This window comes from Sciurus carolinensis, chromosome 7 (assembly GCF_902686445.1).
Source record: "Sciurus carolinensis chromosome 7, mSciCar1.2, whole genome shotgun sequence".
Classification (NCBI taxonomy): domain Eukaryota; kingdom Metazoa; phylum Chordata; class Mammalia; order Rodentia; family Sciuridae; genus Sciurus; species Sciurus carolinensis.
The window spans coordinates 147,629,255-147,651,851 of NC_062219.1; the positions used below are offsets into that span (position 1 = coordinate 147,629,255).

General features: G+C 43.7%; 1 protein-coding gene across 1 annotated transcript in view; it reads left to right on the forward strand.

Annotated features, from left to right (window-relative positions):
* Positions 1–20,659: 20,659 nt before the first annotated feature.
* The window catches only part of Cap2 (cyclase associated actin cytoskeleton regulatory protein 2), a 134,468-nt gene continuing 132,530 nt past the window's right edge, over positions 20,660–22,597 (forward strand). The window contains exon 1 of the mRNA XM_047557760.1: positions 20,660–20,723. The gene's annotated coding sequence lies outside the window, so the exon portion shown is untranslated. The remainder of the gene's footprint in view (positions 20,724–22,597) is intronic.

The following is a 22,597-nucleotide window of genomic DNA, read 5'->3' on the forward strand; positions in this document are numbered from 1 at the left end:
AGATTTATCAAAGCTGCAGGCTACAAATTCAGCATTTAAAAATCAGATATATTTCTGTACACTAGCAATGAACAGTGTGAAAAAATCACTAAGAAAAAACATTTATAATATGAAAAAGAATAAAATACTCAGGAATAAACTTATCTAAGGAGATGAAAGACTTGTACACTGAAAACTATAAGTATTGCATTTAAAATAAAGAAGATATTATTAAATAGATGACCCATGTTAATGGATTGAAATAATTAACATTGGTAAAACAGCAATACTACCCAAAGTGATTGACAGATTCAGTTCAATCCATATCACTGTAACAACAAATCCCATTACTTTGTATAACTAAAAAAATTAGGGTTGGGGTGTGGCTCAGTGCTAGAGCGATTGCCTAGCATGTGTGAGGCACTGGGTTTGATTCTCAACACCACATATAAATAAATGAATAAAATAAAGGTTCATCAACAACTAAAAAAAAAAGAATCAACTAGTAATTATAAAAATCTGAAAAATATAAAGTCTTCCTTTTAATAGATCTTTTAAAAAAAGAAAAGTTTATCCTAAAATTTATAAGGAACTTAAGAGATCCAGATTAGTCCAAACAATCCTGAAAAATACAAAGTTGGAAGTTTCATGCTTCCTGATTTTAAAACTTAATACAAATTCACAGTGATCAAAACAGTGCGATGCTGCCATAAAAACAGACAGCATGTAGATCAAAGGACTCAGATAGAGTCCAGAACTACACACTGCCTGTGTGGTCAAATAATTTTTTTTACGAGGAAGCCAAGATTATTATGGAGAGGACTTTTTTTTTTTTCAACAAACGGTGCTGAAAAGCAGCATATCCTCTATAAAGGTGACCCACAGGGGGCGGGGGAGATAGCTCAGTTGGTAGAGTGCTTGCCTTATAAGCACAAGGCCCTGGGTTCGATCGATCCCCAGCAGCCAAAAAAATAGATAAATAAATTTTTAAAAAAGGTGACCCATTACATTATACCACACACAAAAATGAACTCAAATGGACCAGAGACCCAGAGCAGATGCTAAAATTATGAAACTCTTAGATGAAAATATAAGGGAAAACTTTATGACATTGTATTTCATAAAGTCTCAAAGGTGACTTCATAAAGTCTCGAAGGTGACACAAGACGCGCAGGCAACAAAAGAAAAATAGGTAAGCTGAACAGCATCAAAATTAAGATTTTGGGGGAGTGAAAACAGTGGAAAGTCCACCCATAGAGTGGGAGCAAATAATTGCAAGTCATACATCTGGTAAGAGATTGATATCTGGATTATATAAAGAACTAAACTCAACAACAACAGAAACAACCCAGTTTAAAAAAAGGCAAAGGACCTGCATAGACATTTCTTCACTGGAAATACAGGTGTCACCAATAAACATGAGAAAAGATGCTCATTATCACCAGTCATAGGAAATGCAAATAAAATCTACAAGGAGACACCATTCAATACCCACTTGAAGAGCCATAAAACAAATGAATAAATAGGACATAAGTGCTGACAAGTTTGTGCAGAAACTGTAACACCTGTTAGCTGTTGGTGGGAATGCAAAATGGCGCAGCTCCTGTGAAAGATGGTATGGAAATTCCTTTTAAAAAAATAAACATAGAGGGGCCTGGGGTTGTTCTCAGCCGTAGAGCATTCACCTAGCACACGTGAGGCACTGGGTTCGATCCTCAGCACCACATAAAAATAAATAAATAAAATGGAGGTATTGTGTCCATCTACAACTAAAAAATATTTTTAAAATATTTTTTAAAAAATAAACATAGAATTACCAGAGAGCCTAGCAATCACACTTCTGAATAAACCCAGAAGAGAGGAAAGCAGAGAATCAGATAAATACATGTACACCCTTGTTGATAGCAGCGTTACCCCTAGTAGTCAAAGAGAGAAGCAACCCAAGTGTCCATCAGTGAATAAATGGATAACAAAATGTGGTGCATACATAAGATGCAATGTTATTTAACTTTAAAAAGGAGGGAAGAACATGATGCTGAGTGAAAAAAGCCAGTCACAAAGCACAAATACGTGTGATTGCACTTACAGACACACCTAGGGTAGCCAGAGTTGGAGAAGCAAAGCAGAGCGGTGGTTGCGGGAGAGAATGGGAGCTGCGTTTAGTGGGTAACCGGTTCAGTCTGGGAAGTTGAGAAAGTTCTGGAAAGGGATGGTGGTGACGGTTGAACAATAACACGAATGTACTTAACTGTGTACTTAAAATGGTAAATTTTAGGTTGTGCATTTTGTGCATATTTCAACACAAGAAAAAAACATGGAGGGAAAAATGTAGGTTTTTTTTTTTTTTTTTTTTTTCCGGAAATTCTAATATCTTTATTAAGTGTCTTGAATTTGGATGCTTTTAGGCAAAATTAAAGCAGTTTTTTAAACTTCATTGAAAAGGTGTTTTGAGCTTTGGTAATATTAACAATTTCTTCTTTCTTGAGGGCAACCCATTTAGAAAACCATTTCAGTTTCAGCTCGAAGGGTTGAGTGAGAAAGTGGAACAGACCGTGGAGTGCACAGTGGAACTTGCTCTCACATTTCTTCAGCAAGGGAGCCGGCGGAGTTGTGGGACTTCAGGGTTCACGCAAGACCGATCACTGGACATAAGGTTGCCTGAAGACCTTGCAGATCTTTCTGAGAGATCACCATTACTGATTTCTGCTTAGTGGTGTATTTAGTAACTCCAACCGAAAGCATTTATAGAAGCTGGAAAAAGATACAGACTTGAAAAACAAATTAAGTAGGTAATGTTTTAGTGATTCAAAAGGCCTAGGGTTTTTTCTCCCCATGCCACATACAAAACATTTTCTCAATTGAGATACAACTCGTGTACCATAAGACTTACCTGGTAAGTATATGGTTCGGTTTTCTTTATTATAGTCACAAAATTATGTGACCATCTCCACTATCTAATTCTAGAACATGTCATTAACCCCAAAGAAACTCCATACCAATTAGTAGTCACTTACCATTTCCTTTTTTCCCAACCTGGAGGAACCACCAATTTACTTCCTGCTTGTATAGATTTGCCTCTCTGGACATTTCTTATAAATGAAATCATACCAACCTCATTGCTAGAGTCTGCCATGACGGATAAGGCAACTCGGGAACACTGACGTTAGAAATTGGTCTCCTTATCATTCTTTCCTTGTCTAATTGCTATTTTATTCTTCTGTCCACAGTGAGAAGGGCAGGAGTTTTCTGCTCAGAAGTCAAACCAGCGGGAGGGGAAGTACACCGGAACTTTCCCAATCGACACGGACATGAACACCTCCATTATCACAAGGTTCTTCTGGACAGCACTGCTCTCTAGAGAGCAGCCAAAGGTTAGACTTAAACTAACTTGCAAAATAAAACTTGCCCCCTGCTTAATTCCAAAGCCAGGAACTGGAAGAGTGATTGAACTGTACTGGCTGCCTGTCTTGAAACATACGGAGCAAACGTTGCAATTAGTCTGCCATGATTGAGCTTGCTGGTCTTCATCGCTCCAGATACCAGAGAAAGACGAGATCTGGAATTTTGGCACTGGGGACTGGATTTTTGTATAGAGAGTTGAAAATCTACAGAATGTACTCTTACATAATGGATAAGCTTCTCCCACTGATAAATGCCAGTTTTCCAGTGGACCGTAGAAAATTATCTATTTTTGGTACTCCGTGGGAGGCCATGGAGCTCTTACTTGTGTTTTGGAGAGCCCTGGAAAATGCAAATCTGTTGTTCAGCATTTGCTCTCATTTGCAATCAGTTCTGTGTCTTTGGGTGGATGGGTGAGTGGGGGCAAAAATCTCTCAATGAATATTTTGAGTTAAATCAAAATAAATAAAGGGCTTATGATGCTTCTATTCTAGGGAAATGCTCTTCAGATTCTGGTTAGAAGAGACCAAGGGAAAATGACGAAACACTTCAGCAAGACAGCTACTTCCTGACTTCAATTTTGATGACAAGAGGCTTATAATTATAGTTACTTACCTTTGCAGTCCTCTTAATAGCTACATCAGACTTCATGTGAAATACCTGGACACAGAAAACATCAGACACCAGAATCTCTTCTGAATTATGGAATCAGAATAAAGAAAAATGCAATTATTAGATTTTAAATTATGGGTTTTCATGATGCTAAAAAAGCTTCATCAGAGAAGAATCATCTTCCAAATAAGTACATAATACACACAAAAAATTCGGAAGTGTGTGGAAGGGTTTTCAAGTATCTTCAAGAGTTATCGACCACCAAACGCGTTTGAACAGCACCGCTCGGTTCTTCAGACTTTCTATAGTTGATTTTCTAAAAATGTGGAGCAGACAGGTCTTATTTTATAGATCCCTTTGACACTTTTTATGAGGCTGTCGTAAATCATTCAAGACTCGTCTGAAGATCAGGTTTTGTTGCATGAAGAATAGATTTTCACTACTACGTGGGTGAGAAGTAAGAAATTAATCACTTTTTTCTTTTCTAGAGTCAACTTAGATTTTAACCCCCGGATCTTTTTTCTTCACCAGGTCAGAAACTGGAGATGAAAACTATTTCCTTCTGTGCTGTCAAATTCTTCTCTGTACTGTCTACAACCCTTTCCCCCAGGGATTTCACAAAGGTTCCATTGATTTTGTTTCGTCCACTTTTATTTCATCATTAATCTAGAAATCCCAAAATCCAAAATTCTCCAAAAGTCAACAACACAAGTAAAAAATTCCACATCTGACCTCCTGTGACAGGTCACAGTCAAGATGCAGGTGCGCTAAAAATGCTATATAAAGTTACCTTCAAGCTACGTATATAGGTAAATAAGAAACTTAAGTGATTTCCTGTTTAGATTTGGATCCTAAGTTTTTCATCACTGTGACCAAAATACCTGACAAGAACAATTTAGAGAAGGAGGACTTTATTTGGGCTCATGGTTTCAGAGGTTCAGTCTATGGTCAGCCAATTCCATAGCTCTGGGTGGAAGATGAGGCAGAACATCATGGCAGAAGGGCATGGTGGAGGAGATCTGCTCAGATGTCACAGCCAAGAAGCAGAGAGGGCTGTGTGTATCAGCTACAAAATGCAAAACCCAAAGACACGAACCCAATGACCTACCTCCTCCAGCCACCCGCTACCTGCCTACAGTTACCATCCAATTAATCAATTTCAGTGGATTGATCCCCAATTAGGTTGTACCTCTCATAACCCAATCATCTCACCTCTGAGAATTCCTGCACTGACTCGCAGTGAGCTTTTGGGGGACACTTCATATCTAAATCATAACAGATCCCCTCCTCAAGATGTCTCATCATGTGTATGCAAATATTACAAAATACAAAATGTATTTAATATACTTCTGGTCCATTTAGGGTAGGATATGCAATCTGTGTTAGGAGAAATCCACAAAATTATAGCTAGGCACTTATTAAAGTTCCAAAAATTGCATAATTTCACTACCCATGAATTTATTATTCTTAAAACATGAAAAAAAAAAAATCACAACCCCTCTAAGTCCTTTCCGTTTAGATTTAGGATCACTTCCAATTGCCACAGATGGTAGACCTGAAAGTTTTTGTTCCAACCAGATCCTGGTCCCACCATTTGATGACACCTGTCGGCCGTGCTTCTCACCAATGCTGGCGCTACAGTCTGTCCTCTCTGGCCTGTGCAGTGTCCTGCACCTTCTGTATTAGTCAGTTTTCTGTCACTATGACAAAATACTTCAGAAAATCAACTTATAAGGAGGTGAGGTTTATTTCCCTCTTGCTCTGGGCATTGGTGGCACACTACCTCATGGCAGGACCATGTGGCAGAGGAGGGCTGTTCCTCTCATGGTAGCTATGAAGTGCAAGAGAGAGGAAGGGCCTGGCCTCCTGAAATTCCTTCTAGGGCTTGTCCCCAGAGACCTAACTTACTCCCCCTAGGCCCCACCTCCCAATGTTCCACCACCTTCCATTAGTGCCACAGACCCTCAACACCTGGGCCTTTGGGAGACACTCAAGGTCCAAAGTATGTCGCCCTCCCAGCTGTGTCCTCCAGGACCTCCACTTAGGCACAGCCCTGTGGATCCAGGGGCATCCTGGCCTTTGCCTCTGTTATGGGCCTCCACTTTGTCCAGGTAAGCCGTGCTCTTACCCAGCATATAAACCCAGCTGCCAATGGCCTAGTCCCACCTGAAATCTCACTCCAAGGAACAGTACAGAAGCCAAAGCACAGCAGCAACAAAAGAGCACAGCATCTGTTTTTAAATTAAGGTGTAGTTGACAAATAAAAGTGGTGCAGCGTGATGTTTTGAAATGAGTACTCACTGTGAAGTGGTTAAACCAAGCTAATTAATACACCCATCACCTTCCCTACTTACAATTTTTTGTCCAGAGACTATTTAAGACCCAGTCTCTTAGCAACTTTTAAGAATATAATACATTATACCATGCATACGGTACATGCGATGGATCTCCCAAACTTACTCCTTCCATCTACCCTTCGATGGACATCTGCCCATCCCCACACTCACCCCTTCTTCCAGCGTCATGCCCACCCTCACCCCGCTACTGTCATGCCCTCTGTGCCTATAAACCCAACTTTTTCAGTGTCTGCGGCTATCTTCAGTGTAGCTTCAGACCTCCTTTGGGGTGCACTGGTAAGGTTCCCCCTCTACTCCGGCCTGCATGGTGTGGTCCAAAGAGAGCATGCCGATTCTCCTTCCTGAATTCAGGAACTTCCCCCTGAGTGATCAGGTTCTTGCGTTGGCAGCTGAGAAAGCCACGGACAGCTGGGGAGTTATTTTCTCCTTCAGTCACAAGACGATGAAGCTAATCTGGATGGGAAGTGGGGGGGAGAGGGGACAAATGCTCCTGCTGGGACCAGAATTGGGCAAGGTGGCTCCTAGCGCTGGCTTCCGCATAAGTCAGACATAACTCACGAGTCTGGCCCTCAGAGTTGGATGAGAAACAACTGGATCCTGTCAGCAAAAGTCTGGTGTTGTCAGATAGAAGGGTCGGGGTCCTATTGTTAATTTTAAGCATCATTACAAAATACTCAATCTGGATGGCACTGTTTCCCAAAACTGGGAAATCTGTAAAACCCTCTCGAGTACTATTTTCCAGGTAGAAGATCTGGCCAGGAAAATGATTTCACTTTAATCCCCCTATTTTGTTGATGACTGTTGAACTAAAGCAAACAGAAACTTGGACATCTAGACTTGTCCTTTATTAAATGTAAGTGCCCTGACTGGAAATTCACCTGACCAGAGGGAGAGCTGTTGCTTTGGAATTTTCCCCTTGGTGCCTTAGAGCGTCCATGAAGTTGTAGGTTAACCAACTCTTTAAGGTATATGAAACATACTCAGTACTTAATATGTGTTAAGTCAATAATAGAGATATGAAAATAAGTTTATTGAATTCGAAGAGACTGCTGACCTATTTATTGTTTAAAGTCGTTTTGGGATAACGAAAGTTTCTTCTGGATAATGCTTGCTTTCCTGATTGTTGCCTAACTGCTGTATGCAACAATATTCAGTTCAGCAATATCTGTCGAGAGCCTTCTATGCCCAGGTGGGCAGATATTTTGGCATCCATTTCACTTAAAAGGGGACCATAGCTGGGCACAGTGGCTCATGCCAATAATCCCAGAGGCGACTTAGCAAGACCCTGACTCTGAATATAAAACATAAAAAGGACTGGGGATGTGGCTCAATGATTAAAAGAGAGGAGCAAGAAAATTCTACTTAATAAATATAGTTATCTTTTATTTTGATTATTTATTTATTTTTGGTACCAGGAATTGAACCCAGGGGCACTTAACCATGGAGCCCCAGCCCCAGTCTTTTTTACTTTTTATTTTGAGACTAAGTTGCTTAGGGTTTGCTAATTTGTTGAGGCTGGCTTTGAACTTACCATCCTCCTGCCTCAGCCACCCGAACCACTGGGATTACAGATGTGCATCACCACCCCCAGCTAACAAGTATAGTTTAAAGAAAAAAAAAAAAAAAACACACACACACACACTAAAATCTAATTCTCTATTTCAATTACACATTATGGTTTCATTTTTAACTTACAATTGTAAAATATATCACACTAAAGAGAGATGAACTGCGCACGCCTGTAATCCCAAGACTTGGCAGGTTGAGGCAGGAGGATCACAAGTTCGAGGCCAGCCTCAACAATTTATGGAGGCCCTAAGCAACTTGGTGAGACCTGTCTCAAAGTAAAAAAAATAAAGAGCTGGGGATGTAGGTCAGTGGTGAAGGATCCCTGGATTAAATCCATAGTGCCAAAAAGGGAGAGAGATGAAAATATGAAAGAATATAGAAATACATGTTGTATTAACATGATGGGTTATTTTTATCCATTCTTGTTTTCTTTACTTTTGAGATACTATATTTAAGTGGAAAATAAGTAAGTCTGCCTTCTTACTAATAAACCCTGGTCTAATCATTGGCCACAGGCAATTCACCCTCTTAAGTCATTGAGAGGTGCTGGGTTCCACTGGTAGCTTTTTTGAGTACTCACTCTGAGTTCCACTTGACCTGCAGGTCCCTGGGATCCTCTTGGATAATCCCATTCCCTTAGATAATCTCTAAACTTTTAAATCTGACTCTTCTTGATTAGATTTGCTTTCAAAGCCATTACCTTAACTCTTCCCAAAAATTGGATTTAAAAAAAAAATATATTACTTTTGGCAATAGCTCATTTCCTGGTTTTGTAGAAATGTATCTATTTCTCTAAGACTTGATTTTATATCTGAATTTGTTTCATTAAACAGCTAAGTGTTTACTGACCACTGATCCTATGTTCTGTACAGTCCTTGGTGGAAGACAAGGACTATACCTGGACAGGGGTCCCTTGCACCTGGGCATCTGGCTAACAGGTGGAAGCAGGGTGGATGGAGATCATTTGCTAACATGTGACAAGAGGAAGAAATGCCCCAGGGGCTGGCAGCAGACCTTCCTTGGCCTTGAGAAATGATGTCAAATAAATTTGAGGTATTTATGACCCTGCCCTGCTTTTAGGCACTTAGATATTGATAAAACAGAAAACAGAAGAAAAAAAAAAAAGTAAGAGAGCGATTTCTTTTTAATTCAATGAATAAATTGTAAATTTCAAAGATTTTCCAAGAAGGAAGAGATGAAGGTGAATCTGAACTGAATAGCTGCACTATTTAGGTATAGCTCCAACGAGTCAGTGGAATTTTTAAAAGGTCTTTAGGTTTGTGAGGGTGGGCTGCCTTAGCTATTTCTAGTTACCTGAAACCTTTTTGCAGAGACAGTCTTACCCACAGACTGGGTTACTGAAGCTGTGCACTGTGGTTTCTGCGGTGTTATTAGGTCCTTCCTTTTCTTAAATGCCTTCTGACCTTGGCCTACACCTACCCAGTCCCTGGAAGAGTTGTGTTATGCCCTCAAAGTAAAGTGTGGCCATCTCAAGTTCTCCTTTATAAAAGGAAGGTATTTCCAGAAGGCTAATGGTAAGGAACATTATGGACTCAGATGATTTGGCCCCGGTCTCTGCTTTGCAGGACCAAAAGCTTGTGCTCACCTGAGGCTGAGTTGCTTACTGTGTCCAAGGACTCAGAAAAAAAAAAAAAAAAGAAAGAAAGAAAAGAAAAGCAAGATGGAATTGCTTTTCTCTTTTTTGCTTCTGGAAATTGTTACATTTCAATCAGTTTTAAGAGATAAATCACTGAAAAATATGATAAAAACTATGAATAGTCTTCCTGGACAAATGCACAAACCTAAAACCTTAAATAATACAATTCACGGACCCTTCAAAACTAGAGAAGGACTGGGCATGCTACTACACACCTATAATTCCAAGGACTTGGGAAACTGAGGCAGGAAAATGGTAAGTTCAAGTCCAGCCTCAGCAACTCAGTGAGACCCTGTCTCAAAGTAAAAAATAAAATGGACTGTGTATGTCACTCAGCAGTGAAGCACCCCTGGGTTCAATCCCAGGACCCAAATAAACTAACTGACAAGTAAACAAAGACCTCTCTAGGGGTGAGAGGATGGTTAATGGGTACAAGGTGATATTGGATGGGAGGAGTAGCTTAATATTCTGTAGCCCAGTAGAATAACTGTGGGTGACGGTCACTTGACTATTTCAGAATAGCTAGCAAAAGTTTGAATGTTCCCAACATAAATGTTATGTTTGAGGTGACGCACATGCCAGTGACTCTGATCTGAGCACTTCACTGCATTCACCTAAGGACACTTTGCACAGTACCCCTAAATACGTACAAAGGCTATGTGTCAATTTAAAAAATATCTGTAAAAATCCTATCTAGAACCAGGCACAGTGGCAATCGTATGTAATCCCAGCAACTCCAGAGACCAAGGCAGGATTGCAAGTTCAAAGCCAGTCTCAGCAAGTTAGGGAGGCCCTGAGCAACCTAGCCTGTCTCAAAACAAAAAACAAAAAGCGCTGGGGATGTGGCTCCGTGGTTAAGTGTCCCTGGGTTCAATCCCTGGTACAAAAAAAAAAAAAAATCCAGAGATCCCAGGTTAAGAATCCCTGTTCCCTGGGTTGGTGTTCAGTGTTCGTGGGGCTTGAGGTTAGTAAAGTACTGCTGGGGAGACTTCTGTCTTCGCCTTGGCTACCCACGCAACTCCGGTACCCCTCCCCTTCCGCCGCTTCGCCATTTGTGGGTGGACAGAGTCATCCAAGAAATGACTAAGAATTGTCACTTAAGGAAAAAGAGGGTTGTGTACTGTTGCCATCCAGCTTATTTCTGTGTTCTAGATCCACGTAAGGAAGAGTGAGCGGCAGCAGAGGGAGGCTGGCTCTGCGGGTGGTGGTGGGGGCGAGGTGGCCACAGTGGCCCTATGTTGTAGCTGCTCCATCACAAGAACGCTCAGCTCCGTTTTTAGAGACCTGGGGAGATCGGCGCCATGGGAAGTCTGGATCGTCAGCTTCACTGGATTGAGAGACACCTGGGAAACGCCCAGGATTCAGAGGTTCCTGGGTGTGTCTGTGAGGGTGATTCCAGAGATGATTGGCACCGGGGACAGCAAACTGAGCGGGGAGATCGGCCCTGAATATGGTGGCACCGTCCAATAGACCGCCCCCCCCCCACCTTGGAACAAATAGCAGGAGGAAGCCATGGATGCTCATTCTTCTTGAGCCAGTGCCTCCATTGCTGCTGCCTCTGCCCTGAACGTCAGACTCCAGCTCCTTGCTCCTTGGCTCTTCCAGTGTGGGCTCACACCAGCCTTCAGTCTTGACCTGGGGCTGCATCCCTGGTCCCTCTTCTGAGGCGCCAGCTGCTTGGACTGAGAAGCTACAGGTTTTCTTGCTTCCCTAGCCTGCGGACTTCAGGCACCTCATTGTGTAAGCCGCTCTGATTAATCCCCTCTTATCATTATACATCTATAGGATATATCCTGGTTCTGTACCTCTAGAGAACCCTGACTAATACAGATTTGGGTACTGAGAGTGGGTCCAGAGAAACAGAACTGTAAAGATGAATCTCCTTAGCTGGCTCTCTGGGATCTGGAGTTGGCTCTCTGGATTGTTTAAGCCTGACGTTGCTGAAGTCTCTCCTGCGGGTGGCATGGGAAGCCCTGATAATCCATGGTGTGAGCTGTTTAAAGAGATTCGCAAAGTGAATGCATCCGATGCTCCTCATTCGCATCTTGTCAGAGGCAAGGAGTTTAGTGACTCAGTACGTGAGACTTTGGAACATTTCTGGAAAACGAAGAAGTACGATGATGTTGGTTGGTTGCTTCTGCATTCATTCCACAAAGTAGCAAAGGAGAACGAGGAGCTCAGAGATCGAGTTTCTCAGCTCCAGACGTGCATAGCTGGTCTGAAGGCTTCTCAGTGTGCTCTGGAGGGGACGCTTATCTCTTGTAACCAGAGGGCTGAGGTTGCTGAAAACCAAACTCAAACTCTCATCCTGCGATTAAGTGAATTAAGACGCAAATTTAACTCTCAGTCTGGAAGGGTATCTGCTGGCAAAGTGAGGGCGCTGCTTGGAAAAGAATGGGCTACTGTAAATGGGGGTAGGGATGCGTGGGAGGACCCTGAAGAGGCTGGGGACCTTGAACTCCTAGATTCCCGTGGGTTTATTTTGCCAGCAGAAGTGGCCTTCCCACCTGCACCCGCTGTGGTCTTGGCCTCTCCACCTCTCTCTGAGGAAACTAAACCTGGATCCTCTGTGGAAGCCATAATGACTTTCCATGAGGCAGTTCCCAAGCAGGACGATGCTGATACTCCTCAAGACCCAGCCCAACCACCTGCTTTTGCCTCTGGACCTGAAAGCAGACTCAAGTCCAAGCAGGCCCCTACAGGTGAGGTACGCCATGTGACCCAGGAGGAGGTGCCCTACACTCCAAAGGAGCTGCTTGAGTTTTCTAATTTGTACAAGCAGAGGTCTGGGGAACAGGTATGGGAATGGATTTTACGGCTGTGGGATAGTGGTGGAAGGAACATAAACTTAGACCAGTCTGAATTTATTGATATGGGTCCATTAAGCAGAGATTCTAGATTTAATGTAGCAGCTCGCAGTGTTGAAAAAGGTACTAACAGTTTATTTGGTTGGCTGGCTGAAATATGGGTCAAAAGATGGCCTTACAGTGAGTGACCTGGAAATGCCTGACGTCCCTTGGTTCACTGTTGATGAAGGGATTCGGGGCTCAGAGAGACGGGACTGCTGGAGTGGATCAGCCATGTAAGATCTTCCCCACACTGGGAGGGCCCAGAAGATGTGCCCTTCACTGGGACTTTAAGAAACAGGTTTGTGAGGGGTGCACCGGCATCCTTGAAGAGCTCCGTCATTGCTTTTCTCTGTTTGGCAGAACTTATGGTGGGAGCCGCCATCACTGAATTGGCAAACTTAAATGCTATGGGTATATTTGGATCCTGGAGTGGCAGGGCCCAAGTGGTGCACGCAACTGCTAAAGGCAATGTTCTCCAGAAGACTGGAGGTGCCTGATTCAGCATTCAATATAATGTACTGTCTCTTCCACAACCAGGATTCACAGGTCCAGGATGGAAACGGGAGAGGTGCCACTCACCATTACCCCAGTGACCCATGAGCAGAATTTTTTTTTTGTACCGGGGTTGAACTTGGGGGTACTCAACCACTCAGCCACATCCCCAGCCCTTGTTGATACTTTATTTAGATACAGGGTCTCGCTAAGTTGCTTAGGGCCTTACTAAGTGGCTGAGGTTGGCTTCTAAGTCATGATCCTCCTGCCTCGACCTCCGGAGCTGCTGAGATTATCTGCACCCAGCGTATGAACAGATTTTTTGCTTCCTGTGCCCACAACCTTATGCTCTGCTGACCTGGAAGTCTTAGATCCAGAGGGAAAACTGCCTCTGCCAGGAAGCATATTAATGTTCACTTTGAGCTGGAGCTTCCGACGTTCCCCTGGCCACTTTAGGCTCCTCATGCCTCTGAGTCAACAGGCTATGAAGGGAGTGAACCGTGTTGGCAGGGGTGATGGATGCAATCGGCCGGGGGGAACTGAAGCACTCTTCCACAGTGGAGGTAAGGAAGAGTTTGGCTGGAGTGCCGGAGATCCTCTGGGGCCTCTCAGTATTCCCACACCCTGTTATCAAGGTCAGTGGAAACTACAACACTCCAACCCAGGCAGGATGACTAATACCCCAGACCCCTCAGGAATGAAGGTGTGGGCCACCCCTCCAAGTGAAGAACCAAGACTCACTGAGAAGCTTGCTGTGGGAAGAAGGGATGCAGAATGAGTAGAAGGTATTTATAACTATAAATACCGACTGTGGCCCTGTGACCAGTTACAGGAACAAGCATCGTAATTGTCGAGTATTTCTTATTTTGTTAAGAATATTTGTGCATATGTACATATATTAAGCAGATCTCTTGTTTTTTTTGCCTCTTATTCCTTTATGATGTAACGTTGATTAAAATGTCAGTATTTGAGTAGACAGCTGCGTGGTAGTTTTTAAAGGTATGAGATGTCAGAAGAGCAGAGTAAGCATCACCCAAAACTTGGCCTCCCATTTCCAGGAGAGAAACTGGAGCCTCTCCTGTTGAACGTGAGATGATTACATCTTGTTCAGCAGGATTTCGACCTTGTTGTGTTTATTTGGAGATTAAGGATGATTTAAAGAGACATGTTGGGGTGTCAGCTGACAAGGGGTGGACTCGTGATAGTTAATTTGGATCATCAACCTGACTGGATTGAAGCGCCCAGGATGTAGAGACTTAGAGGTGTGTCTGTGAGGGTGTTTCCAGAAACCAATGGCACGTGGTACAGCAAACCGAGTGAGAAGACCTGCCCTGAATATGGCGGCACTGTCCAATAGACTGGGGTCCCCATGGGAGAAAGCGGAAGGAGGAAACCCCCACAGATGCAAGTTCTTCTTGAGTTGGGGTGTCAACGCTGCTGTCATCTCCTGTGGACGCCAGACCCCAGCTCCTTCACTCTTCCAAGGTGGACACTCACCAGTGACTCTCCAGGGAGCTTCCAGACCTTCAGTCTCAGACTGGGGCTGCATGATTGGTCCTTCTGAGGCTCCAGCTTCTCAGACTGATCAGCAACTGGTTTTCCTGTCTCTCCAGCCTGCAGACAACCATTGTGGGACCATCCCGTACCTCATGGTATACGCCAACCTAATAAATCTCTTTCACCACCATACGTCTGTGTAAATACATCTGGTTGGTTCTGTTCTCTAGAGAACCCTGACGGATGATCAGATCAGATGCTGTAGCCACTAAAGAGTTCTTTCTGTGAAACTGGTAATAGTGGCACGGACCTCTTGTCTGAGCTACTTGGGAGACTGAGGCAGGAGGATCACTTGAGCCCAGGAGTTTGAAGCCAGCCTGGGCAGCACAGCAATAAAAAGGGGAGAGTCTTCACATAGCAAAAATTTAGGCTACTTAAATTTTGTTCTCAGGGCCTTTCACTTTTCTTGCAGGAACTTCCATGCCCTTCTCCCAGTGAAAAGGAGGATCAGAGTGCAAGAGTTGAGCTGTCTGTTTCCCTCTTTGAGATAAGAATTTAAAGAATTCATTTACCCCAAACCATCAATGATTAGCTGTTACTTCTGTCAAAGGAGTTTGTACTTGGCAGAGAAAGGGTAAAACCATCCATATCTTGTGAACATGAAAGTATCACTCACCTGCCCTGGCCTCTTCTCTACATAGCTGACACTGAGGTATAGAGTCAGTCCTCTCCTCTGGTTCTACAGCGATAGATCCATCCAAGTGTGGATCACAATTGCAAGATTAAAAATTGTCTGCACTGAACGGGTACAGACTTTGTTCCCTGTCATTACTCCCTAAACAATACAATGTAACAACTATTAACTTGGCACTTATATCATATTAGGCATTATAAGCAATCTGGAGATGATTTTAAGTATCTGCAATGGTGTGCCTGGGTCATATGCCACTACCATGCTTTTTAACATAAGGACTTGAGCTTCCAGCTTTGGGTATTCACAGAGTCTGGAACCACTCTCCTGTGGATGCCAAGGGACAGCTGTGTGAAGTTCTACTGCTTTCCTCAGGCCTTTTCATCCCTGATAGGTCAACGCAGCAGAAGTGGAATATCTGGTTTTTTTCTAGGTTGATTTTAGGTGATAACACAGGTGACAATTGTTCAGATACCTAACATTGTAGTAGCTATTTGTGACATTATCAGTCAGTAGCTTTCCATTTGTTCCTATTTGTTTCTGTAAAATGCAGTAATTAAGAGCATAGTCAAACCAGACTGCTGTGTCCAAATCCTACTTGATCATGGGCTATTGTGATCTTGGCCAAATGACTAAACCTCTGTGTCTGTTACTTCTTTTATAAAGTGAGGATAAGAACAGTACCCAACCCAGAAGGTGGTGAGTTAGCACATATAAAATGCTTAGGACAGAGCCTAAGTGGCTCTGTGGTAAAGGCTTGGTAAAGTGGCGAGTGGTAAAGGCTAGGTAAGTTTTATTGATTGCAGTGGACCCTCGGTATCCATGTGGACTGGTTCCAGGACCCCTGTGGATACCAGAATCCAAGGATGCTCAAGTATTTACACATAACCTACAAACATCCTCCTGTATACTTTAGATCATCTCTCAATTACTTATAACACCTAATACAATGTAAATAGTTTTATACTGTATTGTTTAGGGAAAAACGACAAAAAGTCTGTTGCTTACATTGAACAGCAACAATTTTTTAAAAAGATGTTTTGTTCCATGGTTGATTGTATCCTTGGATGTGGAAACTGAATTTGAAGCACTACTTGCATTTTTTTTATCCTGATTGCTCAGTACCCACAATGTGTGGAACACAGTAGATCATTGATTTTGTAAAATAAATGTTCTTGAGTCAGCTGCTAATAAAGTTACCAACTGATAAGTTTCCATGGTGGAGTTATTAAAATAAGACACAAATTCCCATAATACACTGGTAACATGTTCTTCAGAACTTTTGACTCCAGAAAAGGTGTGTTGTGGAGGCACATCATCATCACCAGCATCCCGTCCTCCTTAGGGACAAGAAGAAGCTTCAAGAAAGAACACCGTGTCCATTGACCACTTTCCAGTTGCCAGTACAGACAGGGTAGATGGGATTGCCATGAGGCAGCAAGAGCCAATAATCTGGTCTCAGTATTTTCAGCAGCTGTGTTGGAAGATGAGGCTTCTCAGGCCAGGGGCCCTCCGTAGCCTCCTTGAGGCACAGTCTGGAATCCAGTGACCCGTCCTCTCTCCATGTGCCAATGTGACCACTGTTTAGCAAATGGAGTTTATTTGGGTTCATTTGTTCCCATTCAATACATCACTTTAGGGACAAAGTTTTCACCAAACCAACTCAGATGGTTAGCCCTCCCACTTGTCAGACTGAGAAACAGGTGTTCCGGGACCTACCATGTTTTAAATGCATGTGTCCCTCAAATTCATATGCTGGAATCTAAAACTCAAAGTGATAGTGTTACAAGGTGAACTGTTTTGGGGACCCATTAAGTCAGAAGTGCTACCCTCACACATGGAATTAGCATGCACAGAACAGTGGCTAAAGGTGACACAGTAGTTCATTTTCTCCCTACACCCGAGGACACAGCATCAGGGCACCATCCTGGAAGTAGAGAGCAGAGTCTGTTGTCCACTTGATCTTAGGCTTGTAGCCTCCCAGTTTGAGAAATAAGTTTCCATTATTCATAAGTTGCCCAGTTGGAGGTATGGTGTTATAACGGCAGACAGACTATGATAGGATCTTGGTAGATTCTGGGAGGGAATCATAGAAGCCTACCTGATACTCATATAAACTTTGTAGACAACAATTTCAAGGTCCTAGATTACCTACTCTGTCAAGATTCTAGAACGAGCCTTTTGTGTGAAAGAGTTTGTTCAGAAGTTTTGTGCCAGGAAGGAAAGGCAAGAGAACTAACAGTAGGGCTACTCCAGTGCTGGGTTCCTCCTCTTCCCCATGTGTGCAGTGAGTGGTCAGCTCTTGGCCACAGCCCTGGCTGGGTGAAATTGGAAAGTGACCCATAGGGACAAGGCAGTGGAGGGACTGAGATCCAGGATGTAAGAGCAAGGGTCCAAGTGGAACAAGAAAAGAATATTCTTAGCTTTTGCAAGGAAAGGGACATCAAAATAAATAGATAAATGATGAGGAGAGAAGAGGAGAAATTTTGAGGTAGAGGGCAGAAAGTCGCAGGAGGAGACATTACCATTAGCGTCCTTGTGTAGCAGATGATGAGATCCACCTCTCTGGAGACAGGCAGGCTGTGGGTGGAATCTCGAGGAGGACTGATGAGTTGTAGGGAAGTTCAGCATCTTTTTTGTTTTCCAATTCCACTGCCTTCAGAACTGATCCTGTAAAAGAACCATTTCTTAACAAACATGTGTTCAATGATCTTTATGTGTCAGCCCTGAGAATTTTTTTTTTTAATTGGGGGTTGAACCCAAAGGTGCTCTACCACTGAACTACATCCTCATCCCACTGAGTTGCTAAGGGCCTCTCGCTAAGTTGCTTAGGCCTTGCCAAATTGCTGAGGTTGACCTCCAACTTGCCATCCTCCTGCCTCAGCCTCCTGAGTTACTGGAATTACAGACGTGTGCCACCATGCCTGGCTCTAGAAAACAGTCTTGAGCCAAACAAATATAATACCTGCTTTCTTAGAATTTAATGACCTATTTGGAAAATATGGACACCTAGAGGTGGGAAGAGCAAGTGTTTCCGGGGCGCCACCCCTTTGGGGAGACGCCACAGCAGATGTACTGGTTAAGAGAAGAATGAAGACACTGGTTGAGGTCTTTCCCTCCGGGCTAGCGAGGGCTTTCTTAGACTTCCCTGCCTCCCTTTCATTCTGGTCTTACACAGAACCACCAAACTTTCCATTTATTATCATGATTCTGCTCAAAAACTGTCAATAATCCCCACAACGTTTATTCTTTAGGACTCAGACATTGTGGACTAAGATTGAAGGCTTCCACTGGCCAGGCCTGACCTTTCGCCATACGAGGTACTCACACGTGTGGAACCCAGCTACATCCGCAGACTGTCCTTCACAGGTCTCACCCATCATCGCCTCTTCACTTTTGTACCTGCTGTTCCTTTTTTTTTTTTTTTTTTTTTTTTTTTTTTGGTACCAGGGATTGAACCCCAGGGTGCTTAACCTGAGTCACATCCCCAGCCCATTTTGTTTTGCGAAACATCTCGCTAAGTTGCTGAGGCTGGCATCAAACTTGCAATCCTCCTGCCTCAGCCTCCCAAGCTGCTGGAATTACAGGCTTGCTCCACCATGCCTGGTTCCTTTCATCTCAAGTGTTCTCACACCATTTGCTCTTAATGTCTCATGTCTGCTTGAAGACTCAGCTCCTACCTCTGCTGGAAGCATTCTCTGATCCCCAGTAGCGCGAGCAACCTCCCTCTCCTGCACAGCCATAAGCACTGCTCTAACTTAGGATATGCTTTGCAGTCTTCCTTGCACTGTGCTTATTTTAATACTCTCCACATCTTCCTATTATATCATAGACTCAAAGGCAGAATTTTGCCTCATTCAAGCTTATTCTCCATAATACTTCATAGTCCAGACCAAAATATACAGTCAGCCTCCCATCTCTGAGGGTTTTGCATCTGTGAATTCGATGAATGGTGGATTGAAAATATTTGTAAAAAAATTGTGGCTGTACTAAAGGCATACCGACTTTTTTCTTGTCGCTATTCACCAAACAATACACTGTTACAACAATTGGCAGAACATTTACATTGTGTTAGGTATTATAAGTAGTCAAGAGATGATTTAAAGTATATGGGAGAACTAGATGAATGATATGCAAATACTGCACCATTTCATATACTAGTCCCTCACATGGATACAGAGTGATGACTATATAGCTAAAGGAAATGCTCTATCAGTGTTTATTGAAGCTGATGCTTTAAATTTTTAGTCATGTTAGAATGGATGTTTAGAAGTTTCCTACGGTCCTGAACAAGTTGATTGCTATTGATATATTACTTTCTGCATTCCTGAACATAAATGTTCTAAATACATATATTTATATACATACAAATATACATATATATTTATTTGTCCATCCATCCATTCATCCCTGTGTTATTCAGTATAAATTATTGAATATCTACTATAGGCAAAGTATGTGCATGATAGGGAAGGGGCTGGTTCTGACTTTATGTAGTGTACACATTCATTGATCAATGTTTATGTCATTTTGTTTCCCTTTTTTCCAAAGAAAGGAGAGCAAAGAGGCACTGCATATCACCATTACTGGCCAAGAGCAATATGTAATAGGAATGACCTTCACTTAAATTGGGACCTTTCGGGTCAGAATAAGCCTCTGCATTGAACTGAGTAAGATGTGGTTTTAACATTGACAGAGAAAACTTGCATTTCAGAGGTTCGTCTTCATGTTTGGAGATTTTCCTTAAGAGGATATCAATTACATTCCTGCTGCCCTACCCCGCAATTATGTTTCTGGGATTCATTCAATGAAGAGGCTCAAGTCCACTTTTTCAGATTGAAATAAACGCCAGTGAAAATTGAAAATCAATGCGCTCCATCTAATAACGTCAACAACAACAAAAAGGAACACGTCCGGTTTTGTAATTATAATCCATATATAAAAAGGGAAATGGCTAAAATATCCATCTTAAGAAGTAGGTTGTTTTTAAATAATCAGGCAACTTTTTAAAGTTGCTGCATATCTAGTACTTTAAAAAATGTCGTTCCAAGATATAGGTGCATCCGACCCTGATGCCTAGCTAGAAGTAAAAGGTTGATGTCTGCTCCCACCCACAGCCTTTGTCCCTACATCGCGGCTGGGGGGAACCCAGGCCAGTCTCCTGCTTCCTAAGGACCCATTACCCACTGGGGACCCAGCCTAGCTGTGCCTCCTTCAGCCGGGAGCCTCCAGATCTTTCCAGACCTCCTTGCAACACTCGGATGCAGTGGCTCCCTGGCTCTCCAGACGCGTTTGGCAGGCGGTCTCTCCCTCGCCGCTGCCTCCCCGGCTCCCTCTTTTCTCCCACGGCCCATCTGCCCCTCCCTGCCTCCTCCGCTCTCCCCGCTGCTCCCCTTTATTTCCACTCCTCGCCCTCGTGGCTTCGCCTCCCTCCCCCTCTCCTGCGCGTCTGTATTTGGAGCTCCCGGAAGCCGGCGACTCTCCCCGGGAGCAGCGTGACGGACTCCCATCCAGGGGGAGGAGGCAGCGGGCGCGGGCGGGGAGGCGGGCGGGCGGGCGGAGGGCGCCGGCGGCCGCGCACGGCGGTGCACCGCGAGGACCGGACCCGGGCGCCGGAGCAGGTAACGCGGGCGCCGCGCGGGCAGGGCGGGCGCAGGTGCAGGTGCCGGGCCGGGCCGCGGAGGGGAACTGCCCGTGGCCGCGGCGCGCGCGGAATAAAGGCGGCGCGGGCTGCGGGCTCCGGGCTGCGCCTTCCCGGCCCGGGCGCGGGGCGCGGGCGGCCGGCCCCATCTGGGTCAGCGCAGCGGCGCGCTCCGCCCGCGCCGCCTCCCGGCCCCGGGCCCCGCGGCTCCGAAGGCGGGCTGCGGGCGGAGGCGGGCGGGGAGCTGCCGGCCGCGGCCTGCCCGCCCCGGAGCGCCGCTGCCCAGGCCGGTCCAACTTTCAGGGGTCTCGCCCTCTCGGCTCTGGCGCTGTGGGGGTGCAGGGGTGGTGTCCTTGAGATGGAGTGCCCAGAGCCACCCCGATCAGAAAGTGCTGGAAAGAAACCGACCTGGCCTCTCCGCAGAACCTGACTTGAGGCCATGAGTCACTTCTGAAAAATGCAAAGGCAACTGAGGCATCGAGGGACCGCTCCGAGAACGGTGGCCCGCAGCCGGCTCTCTGCTCTGGGTAGAGGGTTCTTGGTAAAAGTAGCCGCCTCGTCATCACTTGGAGGGCCAATAACCGGGCGTGCAGATGAGAATCTTTATTCTCATCAGCACCACAAATATGCTGCAAGTTTTAGCAATATTTGAGCTGATGCATTCTTTAAAATGAGTAAATATAGGTGACTGAGGTGACTGCATTTAGGATAGTGAAGCTGGCCCAGGTCCAAACAGCCAAGCTGGAGACGAACACTTGGCAAAAAGGTCAAGGGCCTGTAGCTATGTAGTCACGACCTATGGAACTTAGACCTTCCTCTGGAACTTAGGCACCACTATTTACCAGAATTGTATCTCTTCTGCTTGGTAAAACGTCTAACTCCACTTCCAGTAAGAATACAACTTAAGCATGATCTTTGGGGAAATTATGTTTTTAGAGTCTAATTAGACTGTAAGCATATTGAGGACAAGGAGGGTATTGAGGTGATACAGCAGTAGAGTGTGATCCACTCAGTATACTGTGAATAGGCAATAAAAGTTTGTGAGAATAATTAGATGAACAGTTTTAAGTGTGACCAGGGCATGACCTGATGAGACTGTATACTTGCAAGAAATGCTTATTTCTCCATGAATTCCCACATTTAAAAATTCATAATAAAATTAGAACCAAAGGGTCATTTAGTAAGGATAAAAATAAAAAGTTGTCAACTTTGAGAAATCATGAAGATAATAACCAAGGTGGTCTTTGCTAATAGGAAGTAGATGTTTGCTGTTTTTCATTGAAACAAAGAAGTGATTTAACTTATTGAGAAAAAGAAAAGAAAAAAAATTAGAGTAAATATGTAGACTTTGCTGGCCATGTGTATTCTTTAGTAATGACTCAGTTTTGCTCTCATAGGTTGAAAGCAGCCAAAGACAACATATGGCGGATTCGTAATTTGTGGATATTGAAGTTTGAAGGTCATGTAATTTCATCAGTAACAAAATAATCTTTTTTTCCCAGGCTTTAAAAAAATGTAAAACTACTATTCTTAGCTTAGGGGAGGAGGGAAAATACAAACACAAGAGAGGAGAAGAGAGTAGATTGGTCCTGATGGCAGTAGCCTCCTGTCCTGCCCACCCTAAGTTAGAGAGGAACCTTTTGAAAGGATTAAGGGCTAGATTTTTAAATGCTGAAATTATACCCAGAAAGTTAAGTTAAACCTGCTCAAGAAGAGCATTAACTTGTTTTGGGCATTATGGTCTTCTGTTTTGTTTTGAATATTTATGCATGAAGTTTTGTTTTGTTTTTAGTTCATCAGTTATATAATATTTTATACATAAAAATAATGTTAATAAATCTACTTAACTTAAGA